General features: G+C 38.1%; 1 protein-coding gene across 2 annotated transcripts in view; it reads right to left on the bottom strand.

Annotated features, from left to right (window-relative positions):
- The window catches only part of NLG-4 (neuroligin 4), a 918,748-nt gene that overhangs the window by 272,919 nt on the left and 632,225 nt on the right, over positions 1 to 13,604 (bottom strand). The window lies entirely within an intron of this gene.

The raw sequence follows: 13,604 nt of genomic DNA, 5'->3' as shown, positions 1-13,604 counted from the left end.
CAATCAGCATATTTAAGAGGAATGGAGTGATTTCCACGCAACAATGCCCATAAAAGTCATACAAAATCGGAGTAATCTAGTTATCGATGTACGAACGGAAAAGGTAAAAAATTAATTACAGCAATTACTTGTGTAATCCTCTTACATTTTGCAGATCCTAACGAAGTCGGACTTATTCAATCGATCATAACAAAGACACGGTGCTTTTAAAAATGTAGATTTGAAATGAATATCTCGAAAGCTTGAAACGAATATTCCTGTTTTCCGTAATCACGTTTAATTCTACAACTTCCACAATTGTGTAATTTTTTATAGTATACTCATAAAGAATGAGACTTCGTAACAATTTGAGAACAAAGTCAATATTAACAGATTATCTATCGAAAGCCTATCATTAAAATTTTCAATTATCGTGCTATAGTTAGAGACATCTAAACAATCTCTATCTACTTAATAATCTCAAATGAAATAATTGGACAATTTATATTCGGAAGTTTTTAGCTGGAAATTCTAGTCTTTTGACTATTATAAAATCATCGCCGATAGATGATGCGTTAAAAAGAGGCAACTGATCTGTCGAAATAGTAAAACTATTGCACTTGCTTAACACTTTGGCTCCCTGGTCAGTAACATACGACTGACACAAATTTTTTACTACAAGATTACACTACGAGATTACACAATTCTAAGTAAAGCAAACGATGTTAAAATCTGCGATAAAGAGGTTAAAAATGTGTCCATTGTAATAAATACATATCATCGTTTCTAATCTTACAGGATGAAACGAGCTATCCTGATTTTCTGTAGCAGCGAAGATAATAACTAAATTCAACGTGTAGAAAAAAATTGATGTTATAATCAACGATCTGGGCGTTCGGGATCTCGGAAGGGAATCACTGAAATCGGGGGTTCAGCCCGGCGAGCAGATAGTATCACGAATTATTTACGTTGCCCCGAAAGACATCGTCCCGAAGTATCCTCGTGCTGATCGCGGTAATCGCTATCAAGAAAAAGCGTGGGGAGGAAAAACGTTTCCCGAAAGCCATTCGTTGCGGACGGGAAACTCCGTGGCCAAGAGAAAGACCGATCCCCGCTGTAAAATTCCGAGTCCGTCTGTGAGAAGGGAAAGTCCCTCCCTCTCTCCCTCTTTCTCCCTCTCTCTCTCTCCCACTCTGGAATTCGTGAAAGCTTTCTCGGAGAAAGCCGCTTGTAATCCACGGCCAAAGTGAAAACTGACGTTGCGAATGGGCCCCATCGATTCTGCGGGAGGGAGAACGAAATTCGTTGGAGAGATCGTTTCTGGGAGATTTGCGAACGTCCTCCTGGCCGATAACATCGCGCGTTGTGCGGATCGGCGTCCAAAATCTACCGTAGACTAAACAGCGCGTTCCGCAACAAACCAGTTTTCCCTGTTTTCTTTTCCCCCGGAGAGAACGACGAGAACCAAAAGAAATCTACGCAAAGCAAACACCTTTTTCATCGCGCAATGAAATTTCCTGTTGCTCCGTGACGCGCGCGATCGACGAATTGTAAACAAATACTCAGCCGTGTATCCCGAATCGAAGCTCCTGAATGATTTTTATTCTGTCGCAGCTCGTCCCTCCCCCGCCCCCTCCGCGTCCCGGCCATTTAATTCCGTGGATTTTAATTATCGCGGAGCCGATCGGAAAACGTAGATTTATTTCCACCGTAGTGAAAGGCGGATCGATCGAGACACCGGAGTCGGACAAAGAGAGAAATCGTGTAAGCCCCCGAATCGAATCGATTTATGCTGAATCGTTCGATCCGATGGAATTCCGGCGAATACCGGACTCGGCGCGCCGATATCCCCGCTTCCAAGGGACCAATAAATTCTTTTCGAGGGGCACTTTATGAAAGCGTATTTTATGCAGCTCTAAAAAGAACGTTTCACAGCGAGTCGCCTCGTCGCGCCAATTACTCCCATTTAAAAACTCCGCCGATTTAGCTTGGGCGCGACACAACGGAGAAAAACAACAGGCGAAAAAATGACAAAAGCAAAATTTGTTCATTCTTTGCACCGGCGCCCCGGGCCGGCCCCCGTGCCGCTTTGTCGCTCGCGAGGGAAAATTCCGCGTTCCGACTAATAATCGAATTAATTGGTGGCGACTGCCAGTTCGAGGCTGAATGATGGCACGATTAATAAAAATCTCGCCGCCGCGGCACATAGAAGCGGGGCTATCTATGAATGCGACGGGGGAATTGAAGTTTAATAAGGCTTTCTCTCTGTGTCTCTCGCTGTCTGGAATTCCGAGGGACTGACGTAGGTACTCAATGAAAGGTAGCTTACGATATGGCATGCGTATATCTAATATGAACAAGCGTGCGCAACATTCCGTACGCTATCCGTGGCATGGCCGCTCAAACGACGACTCGTACGCATAGAATAACCTGCACACGCAGTTTATCAGCATGAAAGCCGCCCGCACGCGAGCTACGCAGACTCGGCGCATCATCCGGTTTTGCTGCACCCGCAACTGCGACAACTGCCCCTATCGTCGTGTCCCAAATGTACCATTTTCTCGACTTACTCACGTGTCGGGTAATTTCTTTCACGTTTCACGTGTCAAACTTCGCGGCTTTTTGGTTTCGCGGCTACAGTGAAGCCTAGATTGTCCGGATTCATCAAGAGAACATGAGTAATAAAGTTTAATATTATCGAATAATATTATTATTAATATTATTAATACTATTAATATCATTATATTATTATTAATATTATTAATATTATTAATATTATTAATATTATTATATTATTAATATTAATATTATTAATATTATCAATATTATTATATTAATATTATTTATATTATTATATTATTATTATTAATATTATTATATTATTATCGGATAATAAAGTTTAATATTATTTAGTTAGTTAGTTAGTTAGTCAGTTAGTTCAATATTATTATTACACTACTATAGTTCAATATATTATTCAATAAATAGTGCTACATACGAATCATTTTACAATTAAACTGATCTACAGGGTGTCCCAAAAATGTCTCGCAATTCGGAAATGATGGATTCCTGAGGTCATTTGAAGAAACTTTTTCCTTAGCGAAAATGCAATCCGCAGTTTTGTTTGCGAGTTATTGGCGAAAAACAGTGACCAATAATACGCGAGCTCCGTTGGCGCGAGGCGCCAGCCAAGGAACGCGCGAAGCCCAGTTCCGCTCATTGGCTCGGTCATCTCGCGCCAGGCGAGAACTCTCATTGGTCACTGTTTTTCGTTAATAACTCGTAAACGAAGACGCGGATTGCATTTTCACTGAGGAAAAAGTTGCTTCAAATCGCCTCAGGAACCTCTTATTTCCCGGAAACACCATAATTTTGAGACATCTTATATGGAGCAAAGTAAGATGCATAAATAAGTTTAATTTGTACTGAAACTTTTAAAATGCGAAAGAGAAAATAATAATAATTGTTAACTTTCCAGTATAGGTTTCGTTAATCAAATTATTTCAATATTGTAGTAAGTTTTGAGGTGGGTTCATAACGTTCTCCATAACATGACTTTTTTTTATCTGTCGTTCTTTTTATACAGGCTTTTCTCTTGCGTGCTCCATTTTGAACGTCACACTTTTATCACTTTTTATGTTATGGATCGTTTCGACCTATTTCACGAAGGAAACTATTGGGAGCATGATGTTTCAATTTGTGTTTTTCAATTTTTTACTTATATTTCTCTGGTCCTTTTCCATCTTTTATATTTTTATCGCGTGGTTCTCTCGGCTGCTGCTTATTTCCCACGAGTTTTCAGTCGAAAAAAACCGAAGAAGAGCAAACAAAGATATTTTCTGTGACTTTTTCAGAAAGTTCAAGTAGATAGAATAGTTCTATCGCGTAATTTAATCATATACAAAACATTATACGGGGTACCAGTTTCTTTACTTCAAAGACACACCTCGCAACTCTTTTTTGCATCAAATAAAAGATCACATTTCCTGAAACAGGACCTACAACTCTCTCTCTCTCTCTCTCTCTCTCTCTCTCTCTCTCTCTCTCTCTCTCTCTCTCTCTGTGTGTGTGTGTGTGTGTGTGTGTGTGTGTGTGTGTGTGTGTGTGTACCAAGTAAATATACCTGCACATATATTGCGTGAAACACTTATCTTTCAAAATAAATTACAGAATTTAATAAACATCTTGATCGAACACGCGAACTCGTTGTATAAACACTTCTCGATAAGATCTTCCATTAAAAACGTTAACCACATGTTTACCGAGCCAGTTATTTCTTCAACGTGGCATTATTTCATCGAAGCCCAGGAATACATCTACTTTCTGACGCGTCGGTCGAGTTCCGCGGGATTATAATGTTTTCCCGTCGACGTCACCCCGCTCATCCCACACTCGACGTAATCGATCAGTTTTCCTATTATCGAAAGCTACGGCGCATTCACGATCGAGAATCTGTTCGACGGATGGAGGAGGGCAGCTAGGCGAAGGAAAGATAAGACGAGGGTTGGTAAACGCCGGGCGGAAACGACGATCGCTTCCGCAAACAATTTAACGTAAATTGAAATCGAAATGGAGTCGTAATGGGTAGCTGCGGAGCGGCGGACTGCGAGGGACGTTGCATCCCCGGCGCCTTTATTATTTTCGACGCCCACCGTCGGCACGTATTTCGAGCTTACAACCCGCCCCTTTCTTGCGCCGATAATCCATGGCCAATGGGGCGAATGACGAACGACGGAAATTGGCTAAATTTCGGTGAATGCGTATTCGTTACGGAATCTCTGTCACGCGATGGACGTACATTATGTAAGAAAAGTATATATAAGTAGAGTTTTGTTTTATTTATTTGTTTGTTTTTATATAATATAAGCAGAGTTTTTTTTAGAATTTTTTTCATTCATTCATAAAAATGCGTTTTGTCGGCGTGATGAAAGAATCGAACTTATAAACAATTTAGAGCACCTCAAGCTACGTCTACCCCTAAAAGTATAAAGATAAGGTTAAATTACGTTAGTACGCTTTTCAAGGGATATAAGATTGTCATAGATTTTTATTACGATTAAATGTGTTATTGTGGAACATTTAGACTATACTGTTCGATAGATTGATGTTACTAGGTAACGTAACGAGCTTCGAAATATTCATTTGAAATGCATATAAAATAATATACGAGTGAAAAGGTAAAATACGAGCGGTTACCTATTATGGAACATCGTCGTTGAACCGTTCCCGTGCTCCATATTCAACGTCCCTACTTTGAAACGGGCATTTGCAAAATATGAACATTTCCCATTCCAAAATAGGGAATGAAATTCACGTTGAATATGAAACACGGATACCAACTCTTTCATAAATCATGACAATGCAAAAATCGAAGTATATAATATGGAACAGTATGTTCTTACATAGAAACACCTGTATTCGAATAAACATTTTCTTTTTACAGCTTACAAGGAGAACTCCTCACTGTTGACGCTCACTTTTTTATTAGATTTGGTACAGTGATAGAGCTTGCAAAGCTGAATCCAATGATACCCGGTTTTAGGGGCAGATGGCTTATAGTTTTTGAGATAATTAATGTTAAAGTTGTTAATAAAAGACCAGAAAGACGCGCTGCATTACGGCGCGAGGGTCACGTAGGCCGCATCTTCCCCCACTCCCTAATATTCCTAGTACTGCGCTGGTGTAGTACGCTCGCGGTACTGAGAACGGTTCGGCGCCGACCGATGTTACCCGAACCGTGCACCGATTCGCACCGTGCATACGCTCTCTCATTCGGTCGGTACCGAACCGTTCCGCGTAGGGATGTCGGTATTGAACGGGTATTGCATACACACGTATACACGTGTAGTTAATATATTCGTGCAATAACCTGTGTACAGCTCATTAAAATACAGGTATACAGGTTATATGCGTTCCGAAATACATGGGTACCGCGTAATTAATGCATTCGTGTTTTAATTTGTTCAAAAAATGAACACTTTAGATTCTTGGTATAAAGACAGATTATGAATCGATGAAAAATATTTCCAAATAAGTCGCACAACCGTTTCTTTGGATTTATTTCTTCATCCGTATACATATACTTTTTCGTCTGCGCGAAATTAAGAAACTCTTGTTACTGTACTTTCTAAACAAATTATTTGAAATTATTTTTAACAGATCTATTATTTTTTTATATTTATTAATTTCTGAACGTCGATTAATTACGCGTGCACTCATGTACCTGTGTATTAAGAAGTACACGGGTTAATACACGGACATATTAACTAAACGTGTTTACCTGTGTATGCAATACCTATTTAAATCCGACATTCCTACGCGGAACGGTTCGGCTCCGATCGTATGAGGGAGCGTACGCACGGTGTCACTCGGTGCACGGTTCGGGAAAGATCGGTCGGAGCCGAACCGTTGCCAGTACCGCGAGCGCAAGGGTACTACACCAGCGTAGTGCTAGAAATATTAGGGAGTGGGGGAAGATCCGGCCTACATGACCCTCGCGCCGTAATCCAGCGCATATTTCTGGTCTTTTATTAACAACTTTAACATTAATTATCTCAAAAACTATAAGTCGTCTGCCGCCAAAACCGGGTATCATTGGATTCAGCTTTGCAAGCTCTATCACTGTACCAAATCTCATAAACAAGTGAGTTTCTATCCTGAGGAACTCTCCTTGTTAGTGGGAGTCTCAATTGAGCGATGTTTTTGTTATTAATAATATTAATAACAAAATATAATTAATATATATAATTATGTATATTATATATATATATTAATAATAATATAATATATAATATATTATAATATATATTATATATATTAATATAAAATAATGATTAATATTAATAAGTGCCCAGTCTAATATCCCTGGAAGGAGGGTAATGGACTCGGGAGTCGGCACGGCGGCAGTTCGTGAGCCTCAGTTGCTCTGAATTTCATTGCAACGATGAAATTTTAATTGTAAATATTTAAAATATTATTGTTTACCTGACTCTATAATGATGTATATTCATCAAGAGTAGAACGCGATTACAAGTACACGATTAGATGTACAAAATTGATGACTGCAAGGTCTTGCACTCTCCTTGTCAGTGTCGCAAACCGAGTACAGTGCGTAGAAAAAATCGTTTGAATACGTGCGCCGCGGAACTTTCGAACGAGAAATTCCAGCTACCTCTTTTACATAATGCAGATCCGTCGGCTATGGAAAAATGAATGTTTCATCAGTTTCGACCGAGCTTTCCGTGCGAGCTGTTTGTAATTGAATCGCGAGATAATTATTCACCACAATTGGATGTTACGTCGGCTGTCGGTAAATATTGAACAGCACTCGCAACATTAATACCTAATAAAATATTAATGGCCGTGTACACGTCAGTAGACGATGAAATCAGCGCGAGATGCTCTCCGCGTAATGGTGCTGCAAGTTGAGCTTTCGATGCATTCGGCAGCTACTAATCGACTGGGGCGTGCATCTTGTAATATCCATATTACCGGTACTAATGCACCGCGATTATAATTATTTACTCCGCGTAGCATGTAATTATTGGGATATTTTATTATCCGTCGTTTCATCATCGGGGTTAATTACACGCATAATTTAATACAATACCTCGAACAGCAGACAGACGTCAACACATAATTACATACTGAATGCAACTTCAATCGCTCCATTATTCATTCCAATAAGTCACTGGATGTTGATGTAATATTAATTTAACTCGGGGGCGATACTGATAAAAATTCTTGCGCGAAACATAACGCTATTAGTAAGGAAAATAATATAATACCGCAATAATTACATATTGTTTTTTAAAAGTAAAAGTTTTCAGAATGAAAGAAGTTTTCAAAATACAGTCAATGTATTATATTGATCTCAATCTTTCTTTCTCTCTCTCTCTCTCTCTCTCCTTCTCTCTCTCCCTCTCGACACCCAGTCAAATATCTTCGAAACCATCGATGATACTAAAAGATATTTTAAACGAAATTTGAATGGTTTTACAAGGCATCATTGGTCTAGAAGATATTTTAATTTTAGTAATGCATAGTGCTAGAGCACTCACTTAAAGTTAGTGTTGAAAAATACGACCTCTCTAGCCTGAATACAAAGATTTACTCTCGCCTTGATAATTAAAATATCTTCTTAACCAATGATGTTGCGCAATAAATGCTTTAATATTTTTATAAAGAAAATGACGAGCTGAATCGACTAGTACAATAAAAACTATATAAATCCATTAAAAAATAGATAAAGTTGACCTTCATATGTCTTCGACACGTTCAATAAGAAAAATCTTCTTAATATCAGAATACGTGTCCCCTAAAATCATTCAAATTTCGTTCGAAACATGTTTTAGTATCACCGACGGTTTCGGAGCTATGTGACTGAGTCGATTTATATCGGTTACCCTTTATAGCGTAGTATATGACGCATTAATACATCATAGAACGTGATCTCGTAACAGCTCGAATCGTTCAAGCAAAAGGCTGCAATAGAAATGGTATCCATGAAACGTCACACCGAATAATTCAGAAGTAACGTCGGATTAAATATTCGACAGAAATGGTAGAACCCGATCGATGCATCAAAAGAACTCGCAAACAGGTTGGGAAATTGAAATCCCGTTGGCCGGTTGTTTAATTGCTTCTTTTCTATACAGCGGAGACCCGCGGTTTGCCTCTCGATTCGCCTTTAATTACCACAAAGTCTCAGAAAAATGACGGTTGCCGGGATCGTTGGCCGGTCCCGCGGTGATTACCACGGACTGAATGCAATTAAGCTGCGAGAATTGCGGTTGTTTAGTTTCAGACAGCGTGCACAGACGCAAATATAATTTCCCAAGATTAACCAACTCGAGGGGCCGTCTTGCGGACGCGTTTCCACCGCAACCGGCTCGCCCTCTGACCTTCCCTTAGCAGGATAACAAACCCGTCGACAGTTCGCTCTTAACAATCCGTGAGTTTTAAACTCATTACGAAATTTATTCCGCGTCCGTATGCACCCGTCGACGATCTACGGGGCCCCGCGGCTCGTTCGACTGGACAACGGCGCGAGGAACGACCGGACTTTCCCTTCGTCGGGATTTGCGCGCTTTCCACGGCAGATTTGCGGAGACATCGGTGGCGTAATTATCAGCGGCCGGTGCGAGCCGCGAGGGCGATTCACTGGCTAGTTCGTTATAGGTCGACCAACGACAAAAACGCAAATTACGATGCGAGCTCCGATTTTGTTAAAGGCTTTTGGGGAGCAAGACTGAAATAGATATATTTGCGACATTTTTGTGCAATGCAGTTACTAGTTTAACGAGGGGTAATCTTCCGATACTCCTCCGGCTAATAAATAATAATTTCTAGACCTAATGTTCATCTGTACATTAGTATTGCGATATTTTATAAGAACTTTTCGTTTATTTTTATAGTTATTTTTAAGTCCGCTATAATTCTGTATGCCTTATAAATAAACACTTTACAATCAAACAAACGACAAAAACGCAGCCTCGGTTATGGACCCGATTTATCATCCAGAAATGAGCCGTTTATTTCGAAAGTGGCTTAAGTCACTTTACCGTAATGAAAAGTGGTGATTTTTTAATGTTTGTACGAAATTATTTGTACCGAGAAAAATATCAGTATCCTGAGATAACAAATACAAGTAAATCTTCTCGAAAGTTAGCATCCATATTTTTAACACGTTCCGTGCCGAGCTTTTTTTACTCGAATCTTCACACTTTGATATTTTACTAAAACTTGATGTATTACGTGCAATTATTAATTCTCGTACACATGACAACGTAACAAAAACTTATCAACGCCCATTCTTGCGGTGGAAATTGATTCTTCGGTTCTAAATTTCTTGTAAACAATTTGTTCAGTTCACTAAGTAAACATGCAAGCGTGTACCATCGATGGTACACGTGGCACGGAACGTGTTAAACGTGTTAAAAAGCAAACCCTTAAATATATCGACTTAAAAACTAAGTGACTTATGCCACTTTCAAAATAAACGGCTCAAATATCGTCCTCCGTGCCTTTACACCGTCGCACGATTGCGTGAATGTAACGGGGATCACGTGGATCGTTGTTTCAAGGTAGAAACGTAGAATTAGGATTCGCATGGGAATCGAAGCGACGGATTTCCATGAACTCTTTTACGGGAATGTTACTGATCAAAAGTTCCGAAACTTTTTAAAAACGTACACTGACCCACAAAAGTGTTCGTACACCATTTAAAACGCAATAACTTTTTCAAAACTGAACTGAATGATCTGAATTTTTTTTACATGATAGAGGGATTAGATCTACTACATTAGATCTACTAGACAATGACTAAAAAGCTTTCTTTTTAATTTTGCTATTACTTTGAATGAAAAGAAAAAATTAAACACCCTCGTTTTCTTTAACTTTTTTATCCGAGCCTATAATGAAAATTTAAAAAATGTTTTTGGTAGATCTCGTGAACTTATACGCGAGCTGAAAATTTGATCGAAATCGGTTAACCCAGAGTCGAGCTACGGGCGTTGAAGAATTTAAAAAACTGCAGATTTCTTACAGTTTCTGGTCAAAATCGTGGTAAATTGCGATTTTGTTGTAACTCATAACAACGTGAACCGATTTCGATAAAATGTTCAATATATAGCATACAAGTTACCGAGATCTATGATAGACATTTTCTGAATTTTCGTTATAGGCTCAGATTAAAAAGTTAAGAAACGAGAGATTTTTATTTTTTTGTTATTCCAAGTCATAGTCAAATTTAAAAAGGAAAAGCATTTCAGTCATCTCGTCTAGTCCCTCTATCACCTAAAAAAAATTCAAGCCATTTAGTTAAGTTCTAAAATAGTTGTTGCGTTTTAAAAGGTGTACAACTTGTACAACTTGAAAATTCATCGTGATTGCAGTCCAGGAATTCATTGTCGGAGTTACAACCTTGATTTCTTACTGCTACAATAGGAAGAAACTGCTCGAATAAAAAATAATACCATTCAATTTGTCGCCAGATGGCGTTATTTATTGATAAAGTGTTAAGTGAGCCACGCGTTGTTAAGATTTAGAAGGCGTAAAAGGATTATGAAATCAATTGCTCTAATAAATCTTGTTTCTTCTGCTACGTTATTTTAGGGGTTGTTCTGATTTTTCGTGTATTTTACGGACACTGGTGTAGCAGTTAACGTGTTAGACCCGTTTCACACGAGGCTGTTTGTATCGCGAAGCGCGTATGATGGATAGCGACCATACATTATAATTCAATGAGAGCGTTCAGAAGGCGATACAGTGCCGCCGTTACTTTTTCGCGTGTTAAACGCTGTATCGCATACACGTGTGTCACGACGCACGTATCCTCGTGTGAAACGGCTCTTAAGCTGCGAGAAGAAATTTCGTTCATTTATTTAGCGGACTGCGGCATCATAACGTCAATCTTTCATGTGTTTGAGCCCTCGTTAGCGTGACGTGTAACTTGTCATAGTCTCGTGAACGTAGAAAAAGAACTGTTTCATTAAAATTACTTTTCGCATACGAACTTTGGGAAAACATGAAAAATTGAAGGAGTTCTGATTTATACAAGGGAACGAAGATTTCTCGCTTTAACACGTTCCGTGCCACGTGTACCATCGATGGTACACGCTTGCATGTTTACTTAGTGAACTGAACAAATTGTTTACAAAAAATTTAGAACCGAAGAATCAATTTCCACCGCAAGAATGGGCGTTGATAAGTTTTTGTTACGTTGTTATGTGTACGAGAATTAATAATTGCACGTAATACATCAAGTTTTAGTAAAATATCAAAGTGTGAAGATTCGAGTAAAAAAAGCTCGGCACGGAACGTGTTAAATATTCATTTTATGATATTATATCGGCACGGTTTAGAACAATTTTGTTAGAGACAAAATCTTCGGACAATTTCTGTGCTTCGTGTATCCAATTTAAATCGAAATACAAAAGATCTGGAAACTCGCGTGTGCGTTTTCCGAACGCTGGTAAAAGACCCGAAGATTCGAATGTTCGTAGCGCGAATGCGTTCATATAGCTCCATTGTAAACAGACCGCGGAAAGAAATTTTTTTCAGCTTTGATCGCCGCACTCGTCGTTGCTTTTATAGCTTTTGTAGCAGCTTCATAGTAAATACCCTCAGGCAATCGATTGCTCTCGGGCAATTATCCCCCTAACGATACTGAATTTCTCGAGCTGTAAAGGGAATACTTCCTGCTACTTAAAATTTATGTCTGTTCCTTTTATTGTAACGTTTTCGATTTTTTTTTAAAATCCTAGACAAAGATAAAATAATAATTTTGCTAGAGAAGATTTCAGTGGTCATACAACCCTTCAATAAAAGAAATACAATATCGATGTATTTTCATAATATATGTAGAGCTGATTTAATAACTTAATCACCTAGCTGCGTCGATCCATTTTTAAGATCAATTTTGTATGCGTTTTATCGATCACACTAGGCGCGGTTTCTTTTGATAGGTTGTTCTAGAATTATTCAAAAACGTGCGAAATTTATGAATATGTTTTTCTTAAGCATTTTAACCAAAATCGTAGAAGTATTTTTGTTGTAAGATGTAAAATTGCCATTTCCTTATACGATAGCTAAGCGGTTAAGGGCGAAACAATTGAAACAGATAAACAATATAATAAATAAGCAATAAATAATAATAGATAAACGATAAAATAAATAAAAGGTTAAATTATTCAAAATGTAATAAATAAAAAAATTATTTATTGCTGTATTTAAGATTCATTTAAAGTAGGTAATGCCCAGATACGTACGAGTGCACTCGTATATTTCGAATTCTAATTCTTAATAATGGGTACGCAGTCATTGGTAGGTACACGGCCTTTATTAGACCGCAATACACATCACATCGTTATCCACAACACATCATTCTTCAATGGAATGCTCAAACATATTATTATTTCATGATAAATTAGGAGCAATATTAAAATCAAGCACGGTACATTTATTTTATAGATATTTTTCGTATAAATTATTATGTCAAATACAAACACCACTGTGTCAAAACCAAATGTGAGATCATCTTTCACACCATTCTCTCGAATAGTTTCAACAATTGACAGCGGCTCTCAAAAAGTAATTGCTAATACATGCAAATGTGTAGTCGTCTATTGACAGTTACAGCGCAAGCTTCAGTTTTCGCACCAAAAATAAATAAATGAGAAAAAGAGAAGTAAGAAATCTGAGTATTATGTTTTTATATATTTTGAAATTTTATATTCAAATTTGTTTCCTGAAATCGAAAGAGAACGTGAACAACACAATACATCTGGCTAAAGTCCTAAATTCTCACTCGACTTCCTATGAGCACATCAATTTTGTACTTTTTTTATCGAGTTTGTCAGTTTATCAACAATATAAGAACATAAGAATTAAGAACATTGTCATGTTTTTGACGAAAATTCAAGATTGCAGCGTCATATCAGCAGCATGATGTCAGCGTTGTATAAATATTTATATGCGTATATATAATCATTTCTACCACATACCATGCATCGAAAAATTAGCATATTGACCGTGAAAGTTTAGAAAATAATTACTTCATAGTTTTCTAAATAAAATTGCAAAAATGTACTGCAACTTTAACGTCCTAAACCAGTAGTCAATCG

Source organism: Megalopta genalis, chromosome 8 (genome assembly GCF_051020955.1).
Source record: "Megalopta genalis isolate 19385.01 chromosome 8, iyMegGena1_principal, whole genome shotgun sequence".
Lineage (NCBI taxonomy): Eukaryota > Metazoa > Arthropoda > Insecta > Hymenoptera > Halictidae > Megalopta > Megalopta genalis.
Note: the sequence above shows the minus strand (reverse complement) of the source record. Positions and strands in the feature narration are given on the sequence as shown.